Source organism: Lissotriton helveticus, chromosome 6 (assembly GCF_964261635.1).
Source record: "Lissotriton helveticus chromosome 6, aLisHel1.1, whole genome shotgun sequence".
NCBI lineage: Eukaryota > Metazoa > Chordata > Amphibia > Caudata > Salamandridae > Lissotriton > Lissotriton helveticus.
The window spans coordinates 158,127,045-158,148,963 of NC_136067.1; the positions used below are offsets into that span (position 1 = coordinate 158,127,045).

General features: G+C 48.1%; 1 protein-coding gene and 1 pseudogene across 5 annotated transcripts in view; one reads left to right on the top strand and one right to left on the bottom strand.

Annotated features, from left to right (window-relative positions):
• Positions 1-21,919, top strand: part of LOC144762368 (epoxide hydrolase 1-like) — a 294,492-nt gene that overhangs the window by 238,525 nt on the left and 34,048 nt on the right. The gene's annotated exons all lie outside the window — the stretch shown is intronic.
• Positions 14,303-14,801, bottom strand: LOC144761235 (secreted frizzled-related protein 5 pseudogene; annotated as a pseudogene).

Genomic DNA, 21,919 nt, shown 5'->3' on the forward strand with positions numbered 1-21,919 from the left:
TCCTGAATTTGAGAGGAACCTGCCTGGCGCTGCTGCTCCTGCGAACCAATGGGTTGACATCTGGTTCAGAAACAGAAGACCGTGCAGGAACTTGGTCAGGTGGTGCGGACACCTGTTCAGTCCCACCGTCACATTTGATGACCCTCCCTAGATTCCACTAGTGAGCACCATTAACTCTGATTGCATTCCCGCATACTTTGTCCACCACAAGAAGATCGGTACATTTTACTATTTTTTTTACATATGCCCCCTTTTTGATGCGAACCATATCCCCAGCTTCAATTTTGTTTTTCTTAACCTGGTTACACTCATCAAATGGTTCCTTTAGTCTAACTTTGCTTTGGCCTCAGCAACATTTTTCTTGACTTTGGTATCCTATTTATCCAATTGAATCCCAAATTTGACCCATCTGCTCATCCAACTTGGACAAACCTTTGTGGCTGACTTCCTTCCTCTAAACAACTCAAACGGGAACACTTCTGTGGTTGATTGGGATTTGTACGATAAAACCATTGAGTTAACCACATTCAAAATGACACATCTGTTGGCAATCACCCATTGGACATACTGAGCTAATACTTTGTTCATGTGCTTGTCTTGTCCATTTATTTGGGGGTGGTAAAGTGAAGTCCTAAGATGCCCGATGTCACCTGCTTTAAGAAACACATCAATTTCTCCACACGCAAACTGAACACTATTGTCTGATATACTGAACCTGTGAAAACTCACCCTGAGAATAATTTATTTTATAAACTCAGTAACTGCTTTCGTACTGGGTTCTGTGACAAACTTTACTTCAGACCACTTTGAATACTGATTCAGTGCAACCAGAGCATATCGTAAATGGCTCAGTAAACAGTAAAATGGCCCAACCAAATCAATGCTAATTTTCTCCTAAGCCTTAGAGGTACACTCGGTGGGTTGTAATAGAGGCTTCTTGACAACCAATCTCTTTTCCGCACTTAAACACACAACACACTTTCCCGCATACTGGAATATCTCTTTATCCATGGATGGCCATCACAATATTTGTCGGTTCCTGTGCTTGGTGAAGGTCTTCCCTCGATGTCCTTCATGGCCCATTTTGACCAACCTAAATCTGATACTTTCCGGTGGGACTAATTTATCCCCTGTTATCATCATGAACTTTCCTAAAGGGCTGACAGTGCAAATCTAAGGACGTCTCTGTTGGCCAACCTGATTTAACATAGGACATAACATTTTTAGCACCTTGTCTTGATCAACACTGAATTCTATTAATCCTCAGACACTGCACACATCTCTTCTAAATGCCTTGCAGCAATCAGACATTCTTCTTCTTCAGCCTCATTCTCATCATCTGTGTTACCATATGCTGCCACAAACCCAGACAAATAGTCAGGCTGCACATTCTTGGTACCTTTGATGTGTTCTATGGCAAATTAATATTGTAATAGCTTTGCAGTGAGCCTTGAAATTCTAGGGGTCTGTTTCTTTATTATTTCTCAAGCTAAAATTGCAACAAGTGGTTTATAAGTCACAATAGTAAATGTAGTTCCCCAAACATATGATTTAAACTTTTGTGTCCCTCACCAGCATGTCCAAAGTTCCTTTTCTATTGTGGAATAGTGTGTCTCTGACTCTCTCAAAACTCGGGAAGCATAACAGATGGTGTTCTCAACTTTACCATCAAATTGTGTGAGAATTGCCCCAGCCCTAAATTGGATGCATTAACTGTTATACAACATCGTAGACTCTGGCCAAGTGGTCTCAAAACCCCTTGAGCTGGCTAATTTTCTTTTTAACCCACTCAAAAGACTCATGGCATTAGGCGTCTCATTTGAAAATTGAATTCTTCAAGATGGTGGTCAGGGGTTTAATGTGGGACGCATACTCAGGGTTGACACGAGAATAAAACTCACATGCTTATGAACGACTACAGGCCAGTCTTACCAACAGGCGGTTGAGCATCGATGATGGTATTTACCAAACCTGGTTTTGGCTCAATGCCATCACCTGAAAACAAATATCCACGATACTCCACCCTGGGCTTGCCAATTTCACATTTCTCTATCTTTAACCTCTCCGATGCGTTTGACGGCTCCCGGCCATCCGACGTCACAGTGGGCATGCGGAGGACGGCCCCCGTCCGTTCCGCGCACGCGTTGAATTCTTGCGCACCGCGGGGGAATTCCAGCCGCGCCGAAGCGGGTATCACAATACCCCATTCTTGGAGAATGTTCTACGCTTGATCTAAAATTATATCATGGTCCCCCTTGTGGTCGCAAAAATTAACACATCTGAAAGAGACACGTTAGTGATAGATTCCTTACCTTAGAATATCCCCAGGCGTGAGACTGGATCTGGAAAGTTTTTCGTCAGCAGTACCCCTGCACATCGGTAGGCCTCGTCATACGGCTCCGCGTATGTCGATGGCATCGTAGTTGCCGAGATGACGTCGCTGAAGCTACTTAGACGCGCCCACTCGCGCTGACGTCAGTTCTTTCTTTTTCCACGCCAGCAAGCGCAGATCCGGAGTAAGTGGTACACCTAGTCACTTTTTGATTGAGTAATTTTTGGGACTTTTGTCTCCGTTTTTTTAGTCTTTGGCTCCTGGTGTATAGGAATGCCCAGTTTTAAGTCTTGCGCGGCTTGTCCCCACTCGATGTCAGTGATGGACCCGCACCGTGAGTGTCTTTACTGCCTGGGGCGGGACCACGACTCCGAGTCGTGCCCCCACTGCCGGGCCATGGCTCCGAAAACTTTGCGGAAGTGGTCTCGAGAGTGGCTGGAGGCCCGGGAGTCGGCTCCGTGCTGTTTCAGGTCCCGGTCCCGTGCGAGGTTGAGAGACCGGCCGCGGAGCCATCACCACCATTTGAAGTCTTCGCACTCGGAGTCAGGTAAGGCGAAGCATAAGAAGTCGAAGAAGCGTTGTTGCTCTTTGCCTGCCCCTTGCCGGTCATGCGACACTGCTGAGGGTGCAGGTGGCACCGCCCCTCCGGCTCTGGCGGAGCCTCCGCAGTTGCCGATGGCCTACCCACCTTTTCTGGGTCCATCGGCGACTCCGGCCCAGCTGCAGGAGTTCCTGTCAGCCATGGCACGTGTCTTCGGCCCGTCCGGCTCCCCCGGTGCGCCTTCGGGACCCGCGGGTCCGACTGGGTGCTGGTTCTTCGCCAGCTCCGGCCCGACATCGTCGACGACTTTGGTTTCGACGCCGAGAGACCCCCCTAGATCCACGCATGGATACCCGTCCATGGCGGTTGGCCCGGTAGGACCTCCACCGACGTCCCTGGCCTCCTCCCCGACGTGGAGCCAGTGCTGTATGGGTGTCGCTGACGCCGCAATTCCGACGCTGTCTGGGAATTTCTTTCCCTTTGTTCACCAACCTCCTTATGTTCCACCTGTATGGCAGGCTGTGGAGGACGGGGAGGACTGGGAGGGAGAGGACCCTCTCGCAGCACCATGCAAGTTAGACCCGGGCTGGGATGAGTATCTGGGGGATACAGGTGACCAGGATTACACTCCTGAACCTGGCTCACTGTCTTCTTCTACCGTGGCTACAAGGAGAGTGGTTCCTACTCTATGCCGAGGCTCTCCACCTTCCACCTCGAGCTCCCTACCATGGCCGTCAGGACTAACCTCCTGACAGAGGTGCTTCGGCTGGCGTCTTCTTCTACGGAGCCGCTGCTGCCCTTTAACGATGCACTCTTAGGCGTTCTTTTGGGCACCTGGTCCAGGCCCAACAAAGGGGCTCCTGTGGATAAGAACGTGGCCCGACGCCATAGCCCGGACCCGGGTGACCCCATTTTCCTCTCCCAACACCCTACCCCTGAGAGCTTGGTTGTCCAAACCTCTGCTTCCCCAAGCGCGTTCCCTTCCGCACCTCCGGACAGGGAATCCAAGAAACTGTAGCAGTTTGGGAAGAAGATTTTTTCTTCCGACAGTTCAGGACTGCGGTCTGTGAACACCGCATGTCTCTTGTGCTGTTATTCCCATTCTGTGTGGGATACGGTTGCGCAGGTGCTGCCTCAGTGTCCCGTGGAGGCTAGGACAATACTCTCCCTAGCTATTGCTGAGGGGAGAGACGCAGCCTAGTTCAAGATCTGTTGTGTTCTCGACTCTGCTGACTCGCTGGGCAGGGCGATTTCCACGACAGTGGCGCTACGTCACCACGCCTAGCTGAGAACGACTGGCTTTTCTGGGGATGTCCAGAACACATTGATGGACATGCCCTTTGATGGCACTCGCCTGTTTGGCGATAAGGTGGATTGCGCGTTGGAGCGTTTTAAGGACTCGCGGGCTACGGCTAAGTCCTTAGGCCTTTCAGCCACATGCACTCCTTCCACTTCTGCTTTTTGCTCCTTTCGTGGTCAAGGAAGGGGTGGCCAAACACGTTCGTTTCAGAGCCACAGGCCTGCGCAGCAACAGTCTCAGCGCGAACGTGTGACCCATAGAGGCGGGGTCATGGGACCAGCGTGCGGGTCAGTCCTCCACCCCCCCCTACTGCGACTGCCTCCAAACCTTCCTAGTCTGGTGTTTCAGACCCACCAGGCGCTAGTAGGTGGCAGGAATCGCCATCACCTTCACCACTGGCACAACATCACATCGGGTAGGTGGGGTCTGCAAATTGTCTGAAGGGGTTACTCCCTTCCCTTCGAGACAACCCCCCCAGCCATGCCACCACAGTACCACTGCATGTCGGGGGATCACTTTGTACTTCTCCAGAAGGAAGTTATGGCCCTCTTGGCCAAGGGGGCCATCGAGCACGTTCCGACGCCAGAAGTAGGTCGTGGTTGTTACTCCCAGTACTTCTTGGTTCCAAAGAAGGAAAAAGGCCTGCGTCCCATCTTAGACCTTCGGAACGTCAATCGCTTCCTCCGGAAGGAGAAGTTCAAGACGCTCACACTTGCTCAGGTCTTGTCTGCCCTCGACCAGCAAGACTGGATGGTAGCGTTAGACCTGCAGGATGCGTATTTTCATGTCCCCGTCCTGCCGGCCCACCGGCGTTACCTGCGGTTTACGGTAGGCCACGAGCACTTTCAGTTCACCATGCTCCCTTTTGGCTTTACCTGCGCCCCACGGGTGTTCACGAAAGTGATGGCGGTGGTCGCAGCTCACCTGCGCAGATCAGGGGTTTCAGTCTTCCCCTATCTCGACAACTGGCTGCTGAAGACGGGCTCGCCCCAGGCAGTCGTCTCCCACCTCCAGACTTCAGGCGACGTCCTGCATTTGCTGGGGTTTTCCATCAACGTGCCGAAGTTGCACCTGATTACCTCTCAGAAGCTCCTCTTCATCGGAGCGGTTCTGTATCGGGCGCAGTTTCGGGTTTATCCTCCCGAACAGTGAGTCCGGGACTTTCGGGCTATGATTCCGATCTTTCAGCCCTTATCCTGGGTTTCGGTCAAGATGACCATGAGGCTGCTGGGCCTCATGGCCTCCTGCATCCTGCTGACAACCATGCCAGATGGCATATGCAGGCTTGCAGTGGGACCTGAAGTTCCAGTGGGCGCAGCATCAGGGGAACCTGTCCAACTTCGTCCAGATCTCGGAGGGAACTGCGCAATAATTGCAGTGGTGGCTCACGAATCGGCATTGGGTCAGCGGCAGATCCCTCTCCCTTCCCCAGCCGGAGCACACAGTGGTGACAGATGCGTCCCTCCTGGGATGGGGTGGCCACATGGGAGAGGCGGAGATCATAGGCATCTCTGGCCGAGTCCCGGCTCCAGATCAACCTTCTGGAGCTTCAGGCGATCCTTCTTGTGCTGAAAGCATTCCTTCCCTCTGTCAAGGGGAGGGTGGTGCAAGTGTTCACAGACAACACCACCGCCATGTGGTATAGCACCAAAGAGGGCTGGGTGGGCTTGTGGACCCTGTGTCAAGAGGCTCTGCACATCTGGACATGGCTGGAACGTCAAGACATTTCCATGACGGTTCAACACCTGGCAGGTTCTTTGAACTTCAAGACGGACTAACTCAGCCGCAGGTGCATGATGGATCACGAATGGCATCTTCACTCGTAGGTGGCGCAAGGTCTCTTTCAACAGTGGGGAGAGCCTTGGTTAGATCTATTCGCCACCGTAGAGAACGCGCAATGTCATCACTTCTGTGCATTGGAGTTTCCAAGGCGGCACTCACTCGGCCAAACTTTTCGTCACGTGTGGAGCTGCGTTCTATTGTACTCTTTTCCGCCTACACCACTTCTACCCAGAGTGCTGAAGAAGATCAGGCGCAACCGGGCATGCGTGGAGATTGAGCGGCGGCAGTTGATTCCTTTTGACTTGCCTCCTGAAGTCTGTGATATCATTCTGGCAGCCAAGCGTCCCTCCACAAAATCGGTATACGCCTGCAGGTGGAACAAATTTGTCGCATGGTGCACAGCAAAGGCTGTGGATCCCCTTTCTGCCCCTCTTTCAGAAGTCTTTTTGTTCCTTCTTTCTCTGGCCCAGCAGAGCTCTGCTCTGGGCACTATTAAGGGCTATCCTTCTGCAATTTCGGCCTTTCTCTGGCTCCCTGATCAGCCCTCTTTTTTCAAGTCCCCTGTTGTAAATTGATTTCTCAAGGGCGTTACTCACCTTTTCCCTCCTATTCCGTTTGTAATGCAACAGTGGGACTTGAATCTTGTTCTTACCTATTTGATGTGTGCTCCCTTTGAGCCGCTACACAATTGTCCTCTTCGTTAACTTTGAAAACTGCTTTCCTGGTTGCCATCACCTCCGCTAGGTGAGCTCCAGGCTCTTTCCTGTAAGCCTCCTTTTCTGTCGCTTCATCCGGACAAGGTTGTGGTTCGCACTCGTCCTTCCTACTTGCCAAAGGCTGTCACTGCCTTCCACATCGGGCAGACTATCACCATGCCCACTTTCTTTCCGCCTCCACACCCTTCCGGAGAGGAAGAGAGGCTCCACCGTCTGGAACCAAAACGTGCACTTTCATTTTACCTGAATCGCAGACCACAGTTCCGGGTGGATGACCAGCTCTTTGTTGGCTACGTAGGCGCCAAGAAAGGCCTGGCTGTACACAAGAGGACTATATCCCGCTGGGTCGTCTTGTGTATCAAGGCCTGTTATTCTCTGACTGAAAAGGAACATCCGGTGGGGTTGCGTACCCATTCTACTAGAGCAACAGCAGCTACTACTGCATTAGGACGTGGTGTCCTCCTGCAAGACATCTGTCAGGCAGCCAGGTGGGCTTCGCTGCACCTTTTTACCAAGCATTATTGCCTTGAAAGTCAAGTCCAGAGAGACGGCTTCTTTGGCCATTCTTTTCTCTGTGACTTTCTGGTGTGATCTTGGGGGCCGGGGTATCTATTTTAAGGTAAGGAATCTATCACTAACGTGTCTCTTTCAGATGCACAAGTTACTTACTTGTGTAACGATATATATCTGTAAGAGACATTAGTTAGTGATATATTCCTTACCGCCCCACCCATCCTCCCCGTTCTGCGAACTGATTTCTAGGGTTAAGGTCATCCTTTTAGGGCCCTAGTTTCAATGCGCCAGTGGTCAGTATCTTGCATGGCTCTGCGTTCCTGCCGCGGAAAGTCATGTACAGAATTGACGTCGGCACGCGTGGGCGCGTCTAAGAAGCTCGAGCAACGTCATCTCAGCGACTACGATGCCAACGACGTACGAGGAGGCGTATGATGGCGTATGACGACGCCTACCGACGCGCAGGGCTACTGCTGACGGAAAAATTTCCGGATCTAGTCTGACGCCTGGGGATATTCTAAGGTAAGGAATCTATCACTAACGAATGTCTCTTACAGATATATTGTTACACAAGTAAGTAACTTGTGCGTCGTCCTGAAAAGTGACAACCTCCATGAGAAGTTGATACATGTTTTGGTGAAAAACGGATGCCGCGGAGGCCAATCTGAACAGAACCCAGCAATACTGAAATGTTCCAATAGGTTACACAAAGGCTCTGTAATGCCTTGATTCAGGTTCCAAAATAATCTGGTGATAGGCGGACGCTAAATCAAGTTTTGAAAACCAACTTGCACCTGCCACTATAGCCAACAGATCGGAAATCCTAGGGAAAGGGTGGGCATCAACCCAAATGGCACTGTTGAGGCTCCGCAAATCAACGCAGACTCTCAAATCACTTTTTTCTTCTGCACCATTACAAGGAGAGAGACCCACAAGAATGGCTCTATGGGTTCAATTATGCCACTGTCACATAACTTCACCAGTTCCTTTTCCAAATCCACTTTTATTGAAAATGGGACACGCCGCATCTTATGCTTAATGGGGATTGCAGCTTCCTTGACCTTTATTTTATGCTGTAACCCTTTTATGGTATATTGCCGTGAACTTGGTATTGATATCACTCACCAGATCGTCTGTGACTACTGACACATGGATCAGAATAATCTTCAAAAAGGCCTTGGTGGGGCCAACCCAGGATACAGAATCCTTTCATTGCCACATAGACCTTCTAAAAAATCTTCCTGTCCCTGAAGACCAAAATATCCTCAAAATACCCATATAACTCAATTTGTCTCCCTTCATACGAGACTGGTGCATGATCCACTGGGTCCAGAATTCTCCCAGGCCCTGTTCATTGAACACCTCCTGGGGTCACCATTGTAATTCTGGCCCCAGAGTTCACCAACAGTCTGACAGACTTATTACTAACTAGCACATTTCCTATGGGTGTATGCAATCTACAGGATCCCCTGTGCAAATTTGTCCACCCAACAAATAGCACCATATCTTGGAGATCATCCTGTAGCTTCTGTAAATGAGCACAGTAATCATTCCCAACTTAATCAGCCACTACATTGGCCCTTTTGTCAGATTGGTTTGATGGTCTTTAATACACTTTAACAAAGTGTCCCATCTTACCACATTTTCTGCAAACAGCATTTTTGTCTGAACACTCTTCCCTGACTTAAAGTGAGTTACATTCCCACATCTAAAACAGACATTTGTCTGTTTGAAAAACCCCTTAGCTGTCCATGAGACGTTCTTATTCACTGCATATTCTTCGTTGTGTTTCTGCTTTTCAGACGCACATTTCGCACCAGGTCTGTTTTTTCTCCATGAGTTCTTTTACAGAAATTTGTGATGTCTCACTACTCTTTGCAATCTGCAAAATTTCTTCAAGGGACGGGTTGTTTAGAGAGACATTTGTGCTGAGTCTCTTTGTTAGTGCAATGGCAAATATATTGATTACACACCAGCTGATCTGTAAAGTTATCACAATTTCAATCCGCAACTAATCTTCTGAGTGACAATACATATGTATCCACCGCTTCTACTTTGAGCAATTTCCTCATTAGGAATTTGTATTGTAACACAGCAATGCTTGGTTGTACATCAAAATTCCTTTCCAGCTTCTTGATGGTCTCAGTGTAATCATCTACTGGTTCCTCTTTCGGGACTTCAATTTCCAAAAGATGTTTAAATATTGTGTGGCCCTCAAACCTCAAAGAGTGTAAAAAGGCATTTCTTTCTCTCTGGATGTAACCTCAAGGCACCAATTGCCCCAAGATATGTTTGAAATGTGTTGAACCAGTTTCTCCAACATACAGGTGGTTCACCTGGACATTCTAACAAGCATTTGCAATGCAATAGGTCTCGCATTATTAAAGTTTGAGCTATTGGCATTGCTAAATAATGCAACACCAATAGCTCCAACTTTAATAATGCGAGACCTGTTTCATTGCAAATGCTTGTTTTTTTTGTTTTGTTTTTTAAATCGGTGAATTAAAAGGTCAAGACTGCAACATGTTAGTAGTGATTGACAACAAGCACAATCGTCCAGCTAACAAAGCAAGCAAGAGATAAAGGCATACTTACTTCCAATATGGATGGGTAGTCAGACTTGTCCAGTCATATGAGCTGAAAGCAGCAACACAAGATAATGATTGGTGCCTTCCACTAGACCTATATCATGTTCCAGTGCCAACTGGAACTGTGAAGTTGAAAAAGCTGTAGTGTGCAAAAGGTCAAAGGTCGTGTGCAAAAAAAAGTAATATGCAAAAGTTCGGCAAAAAAGGCGGCATAAAAAAAAACTAAATCAGAACTCGCAAACAGCAAGGATAGACTTTATAATGACAAAATTGCATTGTTTACATGGACAGGCCCACATAAAGCATATGCAGATGTGCAAAATATGTTGTGGATTTACAGGTTGTGTTTTTTGCCCTACATAAGCCTCCAGCACAATATGTGCAATGAATGGGTTCGGATCTCGCCACATCAAAAAAATCACCAAGGAATGCAGAGGCATGTGTGCCTGTCGCATATCCTAATCCCCTAAAATGGTGAAGCAGCCAGAGTTGTGTATGACAAAAAGACTGACATTCAATATTCTGGCCAAAAGATCGTGAATCGAAGTACTATCCGATTATCGTGAAGGAAGCATATACTGATAATCAATGATATCTAGAATTTAAGCTAAGTAGTGTAAACCTATACTCACGTAACTTCACAATATTCGGTTAGTCCATATTCTGGTAACAATATTTCTCTGTGGTAATATTTAAAACTCAATATAATGGTGGGTCACCATCGCAGTCACTCATTAACTACATTAATTAACAACTATAAATAGCCTCCTATGTATGGTCTATCGGTGCTTTCAAATGCAAATTAATAATCAGACCGGATCTTGGGTGTTTTTGATGGTCCAGTTTAATTAATCTATCGACACGTTTGCACCATACTTTCATACCACACTGTTTATCCTGTAGTCTGCGCTGCAGACACCAGGCCGTAGCAGCTTTATACAAATGCTGAATGTTTTGATGCACTTAGTTCAATACATATTTACTTACGTTTTTATTTATTTATTTAACTGTTTTTTAAAATGCAAATCAGTATAGGATTCTCTGGAATTAACATGAATGACGGGTTTGTGCAGATTGTTAATTTTGACTGCAAAATCTCTCACAAGAACAAGTAAAACCATATTGAATATGAAAACTCTCTGGTCGCAGAATTGGGCATATTGTGACAAAAGATGGTGGCCACTTGCACGGTAGTGAACAGACTAAACATGTCCTTTATTAATACTTTTTGTAAAGTTATAGATTACCAGAAGGCCCTCGAGTCACCAACCTCAAAAGGATGAAAGGCCGTGTCGACCTGGTCAAGACTGGAATCACCAGCCACCAAAAAATGAAAGGCCACGTCTGTCCAGTTGAGGCTAGAACCGCTTACCCTGTTCAAGGCTAGAGCTTTTACCTTGAGCCCTCATGTCACCAACAGCCCAAGGATGAATGCCGCGTGGGCCCCGTCGAGGCTAGACCCCCCCCCCCCCCCACCACCCGGAGATGATTTTTTAGTTATTTATTTATGCATTTTTATATAGCGCGGACTTTACCCGAAGGTGTCAGAGCGCTTCACAAAAGGAACAGAAATGAAACATAATGAGAAACATTACAAAAGCATACGTTACGTTACATAAGGTAAAAGAGACATTAGTGATCAAACACAATACATGAGGTAATAAAAATTGTGAGCAACCAACAATATATGAGGTAGTAAAGGTAATAGTGACAATTGTGAGCAAACCGAATACATGAGGTAGTAAAAATTGTGAGCAACCAAAAATACATGAGGTAGTAACGGTAAAAGTGACAATTGTGAACAAACAGAATAATAAAAATTGTGAGCAGCCAAAAATACATGAGGTAGTAAAAGGTGCACAGGAGGAAAAAGTGACAAGTGTGCAGTTACAAGAGAAAACAAAGTATCATTTGAGGTATAATACTGCAAAAGGTGCTAGGCATTCGGGCACAAGAACAAGCGTTATGTAAGACAAGGAGGCACTTGTGCCAGAATCAAAGGTAAAAACATGTGAGAGGTAGCAAACCGTGTGTTTCAAGGGCAAAGTGGTGTGTGCATGTTACACAAGGGCACCAAACACAAGTACATGGAAAAAACTCCAAAGAGGCATCCACTCCAACCCCAGGAATACCCTGGGAAGGCACTTCCATGGTCGTGGAAAGTCTTCCTCCACATAACAAGAGGACGTGAATTACTTTTGGAGGTGTCTCTGGAGGAGGATGATGGTATAACCCTGGCTCTGTGGCCTGGAGTGAATGCACTCGATAGCTCCCCATCTGTCCTTTGTGCTGCAGGGCCCATGGTGGCACGGCTCAATGGTCTTCTGCATGACCTGTGCCCGGTACAGGGAAAGTGGCATCCACATGCCCAGGGCTCCGGTGGCGAAGGAGACCGTTGACGTGGCGAGGGAAGAGAACACGTAACTGCGGCTGGGGGGCGGGAGGGAAGGGGGAGCAGGAGAGCGAGAGAGAGAGAAGATATCAACATAAGTGCTTCGGCTCACAGTAAATGAAAGAGCAAGCGTGAAGCACTGGTGGCGCCACGCTCACTAGTGATGCACCAGGATCACACTGCTCACGCGCTGGTGATTAAGGGGGTTCTTGTAGCTTTTCATTAGCCTGAGACGTGTGCAGTCCTAAGGGTCGGCTCAAGGATGCTCTGCTGCGAGTGTTGCAGCTCATGAGCCAGTACAAGAGACAGTAGGGATGGGCAAAGAAGCACTGCTACCTGCAACCGTCCATCGGAGACAGTCCACTGAAGTGACACTCTGCATGCAAGAAACAGAGGTGGCTCTGGTGGAGGTTCGAGCAGGGAGAGCAGACAGCACTGAAGGAGTCAGACTGCTGGATAGAGAGAACAGAGGAGGCCTGACTGCGGGCAATGATCAGCCAGGGCGGCCAAAGTTCATGACCTCTCGTGAATACCCCTTTTCGACCACCATATGAGGACATTCTTGAGTGATTACGTCATAACAGTAGCACATCTAAAAACCAGGCTTCACAAACTTTGAAAAGTTTGCAATGTTAAAAAACGAGCCGAGCTTGGGTTATGAGATCGCGGATCATCGCACACCATTTAAAAGACGCCAGTGGTTGTTTTCTTTAGTTGCTTCGCCTTGAAATGAATAAAAAAAAAAACAAGAGAAGCAGACAGCACCGCCGCCCTCCAGGCCCCTGCGCCGATCGTTCAGCTGCAAAGTGCATTATTAGAACCGCCAGACAACGATGCAGACGTGGAAAGCTCATAACTTGGGTGGCAGGCAACGGTCGCGTGACGGCGCCCTCCGATTGTCACACTGATAATTAGTGTGATCTTGACAACGTCGATGCTTCCCTCCGCGTGCAGGGGTTTCACCCAAATGGAATGTTTAACACCAGAAAGCTGCCTCGCCACCGCCAACACGTCATGCAATTTATGAGTCACGGAATGATAATCTTATTGACAACACATGGTGGTAGGGCAGCAGCTGTCACATACTTAAGTGAAAGGAAAACACAACCAATCAGAAGAATGCTCTCCAGTCTGTAGGGTCACGGGTTCAAACCCTGGAGGACCCACGATGTGTTTATTATTTCCAGCGCTGGGGATCAACGACTTATTGCCTCAGAAAGATGCGTGGGGGTGTGCGTGACGTCATGAATTATGTCATCAGCACAAATATCCGAGTTGAACGAATATCATTTTTTTGTGTGACTTTTTTCGTTGTTTAGGTAAAATTTTCTCAGTGCGGTTGGGGCGACAGAAGGGTGGTTAGGAGAGTGCACAGCTGTGGATGTTAGCAGCACACCTCTGTGAGGAGAGATGCTGGTATGTAGAAAAGATTCTCTATTATGAAGTAACTATGTCCACCCTGTGCATTGCACTGCCTACTCTCTGATATCCGTAGTGACGTCATTAGTAGAGACATAGGAGACTTATGTAAGGAGCATGGTGCCCAATTATGTGCTATCCGCATTGCTCCACTGGGCAGCGACAAATAGCAGACCCGGCATTAGTAGTGTCCAACATGTAGGTGATAGAAAATGATAATAAAGTAAGGAATACAACCATTGCCATGTGTGATATCACTCCTTGCTTCCCACTGTGTCATGCCCTCTGTTCTGGTTTGTGAGTAACCTCATGTGTGGTGTCAGTTGTGATGCTATCAGAAGGCACGAAAGTGGAGTGTGCGTGTGACGTCATGTGACTGTGGCATCTGTGGCATCAACAGTGTGAATAAGCCGAATGTCTCAAAGTTTCCCGCTCCTGTCCAGCCTGATTCTATTGCCACATGAGCTGCCGCCTGTGCTGTCCCCTTTCAGACAGCGCGTGATGACAGGTGGTGATGTCACTTGTGAGGTCATAAGCACGATTGAAGGTCAAAACCTTAAACTTCCCTGCTGCTGCATTTATGTCACGTATGCCATTATTTTGTGTAATACCAAAGAAATAGCTCTCGGCTTTTCAATGAATCAAAATAGATCATATGAAATATAATGAATATTACTCGGAATTTAATTATGATTGCTCTTGTGATTTTGGGAAGAACTTCAGAGAGAGTCCCTAACTGGGGGCGGGGTGACCTGCTTGCTGCCAAACTGCACGGTGATGCACAGGTCGTTGTCCAAGGGGAACTTGCTGCAGCTGAGCATTTCCAGCCAGGGGAAGCTGTAGGACTCCATGACGGGCGCGCAGCTGTCCCGCACCACCTCGCAGAGGGAGCGGCAGGGGTAGATGGGCCACCCCAGGCAGACGGGCACGAAGAGCGAGCACGTGAAGACCTGCGTGTCCATGTGGCAGCTCTTGGCCAGCAAGGGCACCCAGCTGCCCGCCTGCTGCTTCACCTCGGGCATGCTCTCGTGCTCCAGCGGTTTGGGCAGGCGCATCTTCTTGTAGCCCACGTTGTGGCAGAGCTGCAGGTCGCTGGGGATGTCCACGCACTAGCTCTGCTTGCTGTAGTAGTCGTACTCGGCGGCGGCGCAGAGCAGCAGCCCCAGCAGCAGGGGGACCGGGTTCGCCCAAGGCCGCGAGGCTCAGTGGCTGCTGCATGGCTGGCACAGGCAGGGGGCGCAGGCCAGTCCTCTCGGCAGGCACCACAGAGATGCTCGTACCAAGAACTCGGGCTTCACTGATGCGAGCACCAATCTCTGTTCTTTTACTGTCTAAACCTGTTTATGCCGCAGCCTCCGTGCTTGCACATTACTCCGACAACACAGACAGATCTGCACAGGAAAAGTTGCACTTAACGAATGACACCTAACCAAAATTGAAACAAGTGGCGCACGCGTCACTGGGCACGATCATAGCTTCTCCCACGGCCTATTGGTGTCTATTACGCGCTTGGTGTGCGTAATAGACACCAGTAGGCCATGGGAGGAGCTATGCGCGCGCCTCGGGCCAATTGCGTGCAGTGTTTTAGATTAAGACGCACACAAAGGCCAATGGGGGAGCTGAAAAGGAAACGCACGAGCGTGTGCGATTCCTAGGTCAGCTTGATTTCCCCGTTTTCCACTCACTAAAGGTCTCGCGAAATGCGCGAGCACTGCTGCGCAGTGCAACACAGGTCGCGAGACCTAAAAAAGGAGGTGGTGGGTTAAAAACTGCATGGCTAAACCAAAACACTATGACAGTACAACATTGCTTTGTTTTATATATAAAACCCCTCCGGGCATTCAATATAATTGCTTGCAATAACATTAACAAAAGTGACTATAAAAATTGCTAGGTCCTTTCTACGATGTTCCACAAAATGTAGCAGGAATAATGTGGTGTGTGTGTCGCTGTGTTTTAATATCTCTTCACCCGTGAACCAATACTAGTGTGTGTATCGCTGCTGAATAATAAACAATGATACACTCACTTACAGCTTTGAAGGAATTTGTGTACCATTGTTTTGGAATACGGAATCTTCAATTACTTGAATCTGATATAAAGTATCACTGTGTATGCTCATGCATCTAATGTGTACTTGAGGGCCAATTATGTGGCTTGTGACCTTTATAGCATACAGGCCTTTGTGATGGAAGTGTCTTTGGAACGCAGGACCTTTATTTCTAAAATGGCTGCTATTGTTGACATGATTGGAACGCACGATGACTGTACAGTCTGGTGCTGGATGGATTGCAAGGCTCAGAGTGCATTGGAAAGCGGGCCATTTATTTATAAAATGTCTGCTATTGTGACGACTTTACTGGAACACACAATGAAAGTGTGCAGATGCTAAAATGTTGTTTTCGAGATCCGGGCCTTCTGAGGAATGATCAACCTCTTTCAAAATCATTCCAGAGCAGAGCTATAATAAAATTAACTTGTCGTTCGACCCCAATCTGCCGGCATAGGATTGTCCTGGTAGCTCCTGCTCCCCGTCATTGCCAAAGAAAATTGTAATGACTATCATGGAATGACAAAGGATAAAGCTGCAGACTCTGAACTCGCATGAAAACGGTACATTTATTTTGAACAGGGGCCACCATAAACACGTTGTGTCAGAACAACTGCTCCCACCTACTGACCACGAATGCGAAATCACCCCTTACCTAAGTACATCCCAATTCCTCCACATTTCACTTCTATCAATTACTCGCATTCTACTAATGCATTCAAACACAATACTCACGCCTGAATATATCACTTTTTCTTTTTCCCCGGTTGCTGCAAAACATTTCCTGACCTCCTGAGTGCATACAGTTCTTTGATGACAGTTAATAATTCACTGTTCTGTATTAGGATTTTAACTTATAAACTGCAAGTAACAAAAGGATGTCTCTCAGAAAAGCAGTAACCCACTCACCTTATTTACATTATATGCACTCTGTGATCTACAAGGTACACGTTCATTGCAGCAGGAATATTAACCTTCTGGGCTATTTTATGATCAGCCAAAACATCAACAAGACGAATCTCTGATCTCTGTCCAAGAAGGACCTTAATCACTGGAGTTATCTCAACATTTTTATTGTTGTCTAGAAATTGCTGGAGGCAAGGAACGCCGCAGCAAGTGCTTTTAAAACTAAAACAAACTTGCAAGATCGGGCTCCCTGAAGTCAGCACCCGTTGTGGTGGCACCCGTTGCACCACCCCTAGTGCCGACCCTGATTACACAGCAGACAACAAGCTCGAATTTCTTCCTTACTCACGGATGACTGCCACCACCCCCTCCCCCCTTCCTTCTCCTGGTTACAGACCCTGATAGATCAAACATGATCTCCAAACTGCACTGTCTATGCATGACTTTGAAACATACAACCGATGAGGGCTTGCCAGGATTGACCCCTCAAGGTCATCAATTTGTCCTAAGTGTCCATCCCCAGATGCATACTTCCCGCACCTGAAAGGAACCTGTCCAGTTATTGCGATGTACTGGGCGGAAGTGTTCGGTGCCCTATCCTGAATTATCCCTTTAGCACTGAGCCCCCTCACCTCTCATGGCATTTCTGGGCAATGTCTCACCCATCCATATAACACACTGCTGCTTTGCTGCCATTGCACTCTTGTTGGCAAAGCAAGAGATTGCACTTCGCTGGGGCAATGCTACACTTCCCACAGTCCAGGGTAGCTGCAAAGCAAGAGCTACTGTAATCTAACTAGCTAGGTTTATGCTTCATACAACTGCGCTCTGATCGGCCGAAAGAAATTTGGCAGCTTCTCCGTTCATATCTCCTCACTTTGGCCTCTGACTCCCCCGAGTCTACTCCGCTGGCACCAACACCCGTCTCGTTCTCAGGCTACACTAGCCAAAATACTGATGATTAATTCTTCACCTACTGTATTTCCCTTTCTTGAAACAATCCCACTTTTCTTTGACAGTCGCCCCACTAGCGCTCTTTTTTGTTCCCCCAGTACGGTTCTAATGCAATCGTGATTTTTGTACTTGTAAACAAGTACGTACACACAAATGTTTCATTGTTTCGAATCCCACCTCCTTTTCTTTTTTTTCTCATGTACGGTAACTGATAAATGGTTAAATAAAGGCTTTAAAAAAAGAAGTTAGAGAAAGAAAAGTAAACACCAATCTCCTTCAGAAGACAGAGCCTGACATACGACCTTGGTCTTTGAATACACAGCAAACGTGACAAGATAAGAACAATAGTTACAGGTCTGTTTCCAGAAAGGTGCACTTGTGGAAGTAGACAAGGGGAGTTGGTGTGAAAAGGCTTTGCTCCTTGGGAAGTGTTAGACCTGGCACCATTGGCGTGGGTCTCCCTTCCATGTTTCGCTGTTGTCTACTCTGTTTTTGCTGGTATTAGATGCTCTGGGCGCTGTGCCACTGCCATTCAGTGCTACAGCGCGAATGCGCCCTGTGTAAATGTAACTGTGAATTGGTATATCCCTGATTGGCTTATTTGGGTTACCTGTTAGTCCCTTGTAGTGTGGCCTGTGTGTGCCCAGGGCTGGTAACCCCAATGCTGCTGGCGGGCCTGCAGCGCTGGTTTGCGCCACCCACAGAAGCAGTTTGTAAATGGTACCTCAGACCTGCCACTGCAGTGTTTGTGTACAGTCCGGAACTGCCATCTTGGCTGTGAAGTGCCCACACTTCCTAGCCCCAGAACCTTCCCTTGGCATCGTGTCAGTCACCCCTATGGTAGGTGCATTGTGTGTGTAAGTCAGGACATGGCTTGATATGTGTAGCATGTCCTGGTAGTGAATTACGCTCCAATTTGTTTTTCACTGCTGCAAGGCTACCTGTTCTCCATAGGTTAGAATGGGAAGTCTGGCTATTACATCTTATAGTCCTAACTGACTCAGGGAACATGGTAGAAATTAAAGTTTAGTATGTCTGAGGTCAGAATAATAAAATCCATCTTTTAGCAAAGTTGGTTTTAATATTCTGTGTTTGAAAATACCACTTTTAGAAAGTAGGTATTTTCTTGCCTAAGCCTTCAAGTGTGCTCTGCTGTTATGTGTATTGACTGTCTGGGTTTAGAAGGGCAAGGCAGGCTGAGTCAGACCTGGGTTGAATAGAGAGATCTGCATTGAGTACTGGGGAGGGGTAGCTCCTTGACCTGAATAGGACTGTGCCTGGCAAGGTGAATGCTGGCTCCACCTCCTACTGTGCGTCTGATGGCAGACCCCCTCTTTCTGAAAGGAAGGATGCAGCCTGGTAAACAAAGTGCTCCAGGCCTGAGCAGAACTGGTTCTGGCTGGGTTCCGTGACTAGAGATTTTGAGAACAAAGACTTTTGGGGTATAAATATCTGTGCCCAAACCCCGGATTTTTGTATTGCTCCTGGATGTCAAGAAGAACCTCTGTCTGTTTCACTGAAGGACTCTGCAGGAGAGGACTGTCCTTGTGCTTGTGTGCTATTTCTTGGATTGGCCTGCAGTAGTTTCCCCTGGACTTGGAAGATGAGGGAAAAGGACTTATGAGAGAACTTGTATTTTGCTAAAGCAATCACCCAAGGGCTAGACGAGAGCTAGCCTCCTGCTGGAGTCACAGGCACATCTGACTCCCCCCACCAGCCTTTTGATTCCTCCCTGCGAGGAGTACTATCTGAAGGTGAGCCCCCCGTGAGTTCCAGGGCCTCTATTTCAACTCCAGAGAAAAGAGTGCTGAAATTGTCGCTAACGCCCGTTTGTGAGCCGCCACAGCTGAACAGCGTCAGAAAAATCACAGCGCTGCTGCCGCAGAGTGCTTGCAAACCAAGAACCAAGCGATACAAAAGGGGATGATGGACGGAGCGTTTGAGCAAATCAAACACTCACCCCCAGTCAACTGGTCTGGGTTTAATCCATCACCATTCTTTAGCCCACTCAGCCACCCCATTTCAGACATGGCTATCAGTCTGACCCTGTGCCTCATGGGAACAGTCCAGCCCGAACTGCCAAGCCATGTCTTCCATGGACCGGAAACAAGCATCCTGGGACCGGTTTCGGATTCATAATCCTCATCAGCCAGGCTATCTTGAATCCAGTGGCCAAGTGAGCAAGGGACTCACGTCTGAGCATACCCTGCCACACTTAGGGCGAACAAAGCGATACAAAAGGGGATGATGGACGGAGCGTTTGAGCAAATCAAACACTCACCCCCAGTCAACTGATCTGGGTTTAATCCATCACCATTCTTTAGCCCACTAAGCCACCCCAGTCTCACCCCCTTTTGTACCGCTTTTGGCCGCCATAAGTGTGGCAGGGTATGCTCAGACGTGAGTCCCTTGCTCACTTTGCCACTGGATTCAAGCAAGCCGGGCTGAAACCGGTCCTCGGAAGCTTGTTTCCGGTCCAGGGAAGGCATGGTTTGGCAGTTAGGGCTGGACTGTTCCCATGAGGCACAGGGTCAGACTGATTTGCATATAGCCATGTCTGAACTGGGGTGGCAGAGTGGGCTAAAGAACGGTGATGGATTAAACCCAGATCTTTTGACTGGGTGTGAGTGTTTGATTGGTTCAGATGCTCCGTCCATCACCACCCCCTTTTGTACCGCTTTTGGCCGCCATAAGTGTGGCAGGGTATGCTCAGACGTGAGTCCCTTGCTCACTTTGCCACTGGATTCAAGCAAGCCGGGCTGAAGACGGCTGTAATGCCAGAAACCGGTCCTCGGAAGCTTGTTTCCGGTCCAGGGAAGGCATGGCTTGGCAGTTCGGGCTGGACTGTTCCCATGAGGCACAGGGTCAGACTGATTTGCATATAGCCATGTCTGAACTGGGGTGGCAGAGTGGGCTAAAGAACGGTGATGGATTAAACCCAGATCTTTTGACTGGGTGTGAGTGTTTGATTGGTTCAGATGCTCCTGCCATCACCACCCCCTTTTGTACTGCAAACCAAGAACCATTGCACGCTTGCGGGCCCCAAAGTGCACGCTACTCCGAAAGATCATCGCACGTTTGCGGGCCGCTGAGTACTTGCTAATCCTGGATCATCGCATCGAGATCATTGCATCGCAGTGCGGGCGCCGTGCGTCCGCCATTTTCCTCACATCACGCCCGGAGCGTCGCTCCCTCGCGGAGCGCCATTTCTACTCATCGCAACAAGGTCGCACACGCAACAGGCTCAGCCCATCATCCCCCCTTGCGGCAAAGGGTCAACGCATCGCTGGCCTAGCGTGAAGAAGTTTGTCGCTTTGTCCCGCACGCATCGGCAGACAGGCGCATCATCCTCCCTTGCGGCAAGGATTCAACGCATCGCCGGCCTCGCATGAAGAAAATCATTGCTACAGCTCGTTTGCGACATTTTGTTGGGTTTGCTACGAAATCCAGGTACTTTGTAAGTAAAGGGTCGCAGAGACCACTGCCTTGAACTGAACACCTATTTGCACACTGAACTATTTTTTACAGCCTTTCAAGACTAATCGTATTTTTTAACATTATTGGTCTTGTGTTAAGTCTATATATAAAGATACTTATTTGTATTCTTACTTGTGTGGTGTCCCTTTGTAGTGTTCCTCACTGTGTTACCGTGTATGGTCATAAATGCTTTACACACTGCCTCTGAGATAAGCCTAGCTGCTCGTGCTACGTTACCACAGGGTTGAGCATGGGTTGGTTATTAAGGGTGTAGCCCCCTTACTCTGACTTCATTAAGAAGGGTCCCTAGTTGGACAGTGGCCAGCCATTGCCAACTAGAGACCCCCATTTCTAACAGGAGGGAAGAACGCTCCCTGGATAGCCTAAAACAAATAAAGCCAGCAAATAAAAAGCCAGCAAATGTGAGATACAAAACCAAAAGCCTACGGTAAGCAACAGGTAGAATGCATTCCCAGGGAAACTTCCTGAGTGTCCCCAAGATGTCTTTACCAAACCAGACAGCTGCACAGTCTTGGTTTTGAGAATGTTTGGAGATTAAAAAAAAATGTAATTGTAGGTAATTAGGTCCAGCTTTGAGATGGGGTTCAGGGTATTGCACATGGATTGTGCAGGAAGAATAATAAAAGTGTACAGTACTGATCAGGGTTTCAAGGAGCTTTTGCAACTTCTTTATAACGCCTTAATAAGCAAACATTTGTTTTAATATGGCTGTGGGTCGCATTACAAAGGTGGCAAGGCCTTTGAAGCTCCCCTGCCACAGATGGCTATTCCTGGCCTGGGGGAGGTGTGACTACTTCTGCCCAGTAAAGGCTTTGTTTCTGGGCTCAGGGAGCGAAGGCTCCCACCCCAGGGCCCCAGAAACATGCCTTGTGATGGCAGGCTGGTGTGTACCAGTTAGGGAACCCACCAGAGGCTGGTCGTTTTTCAG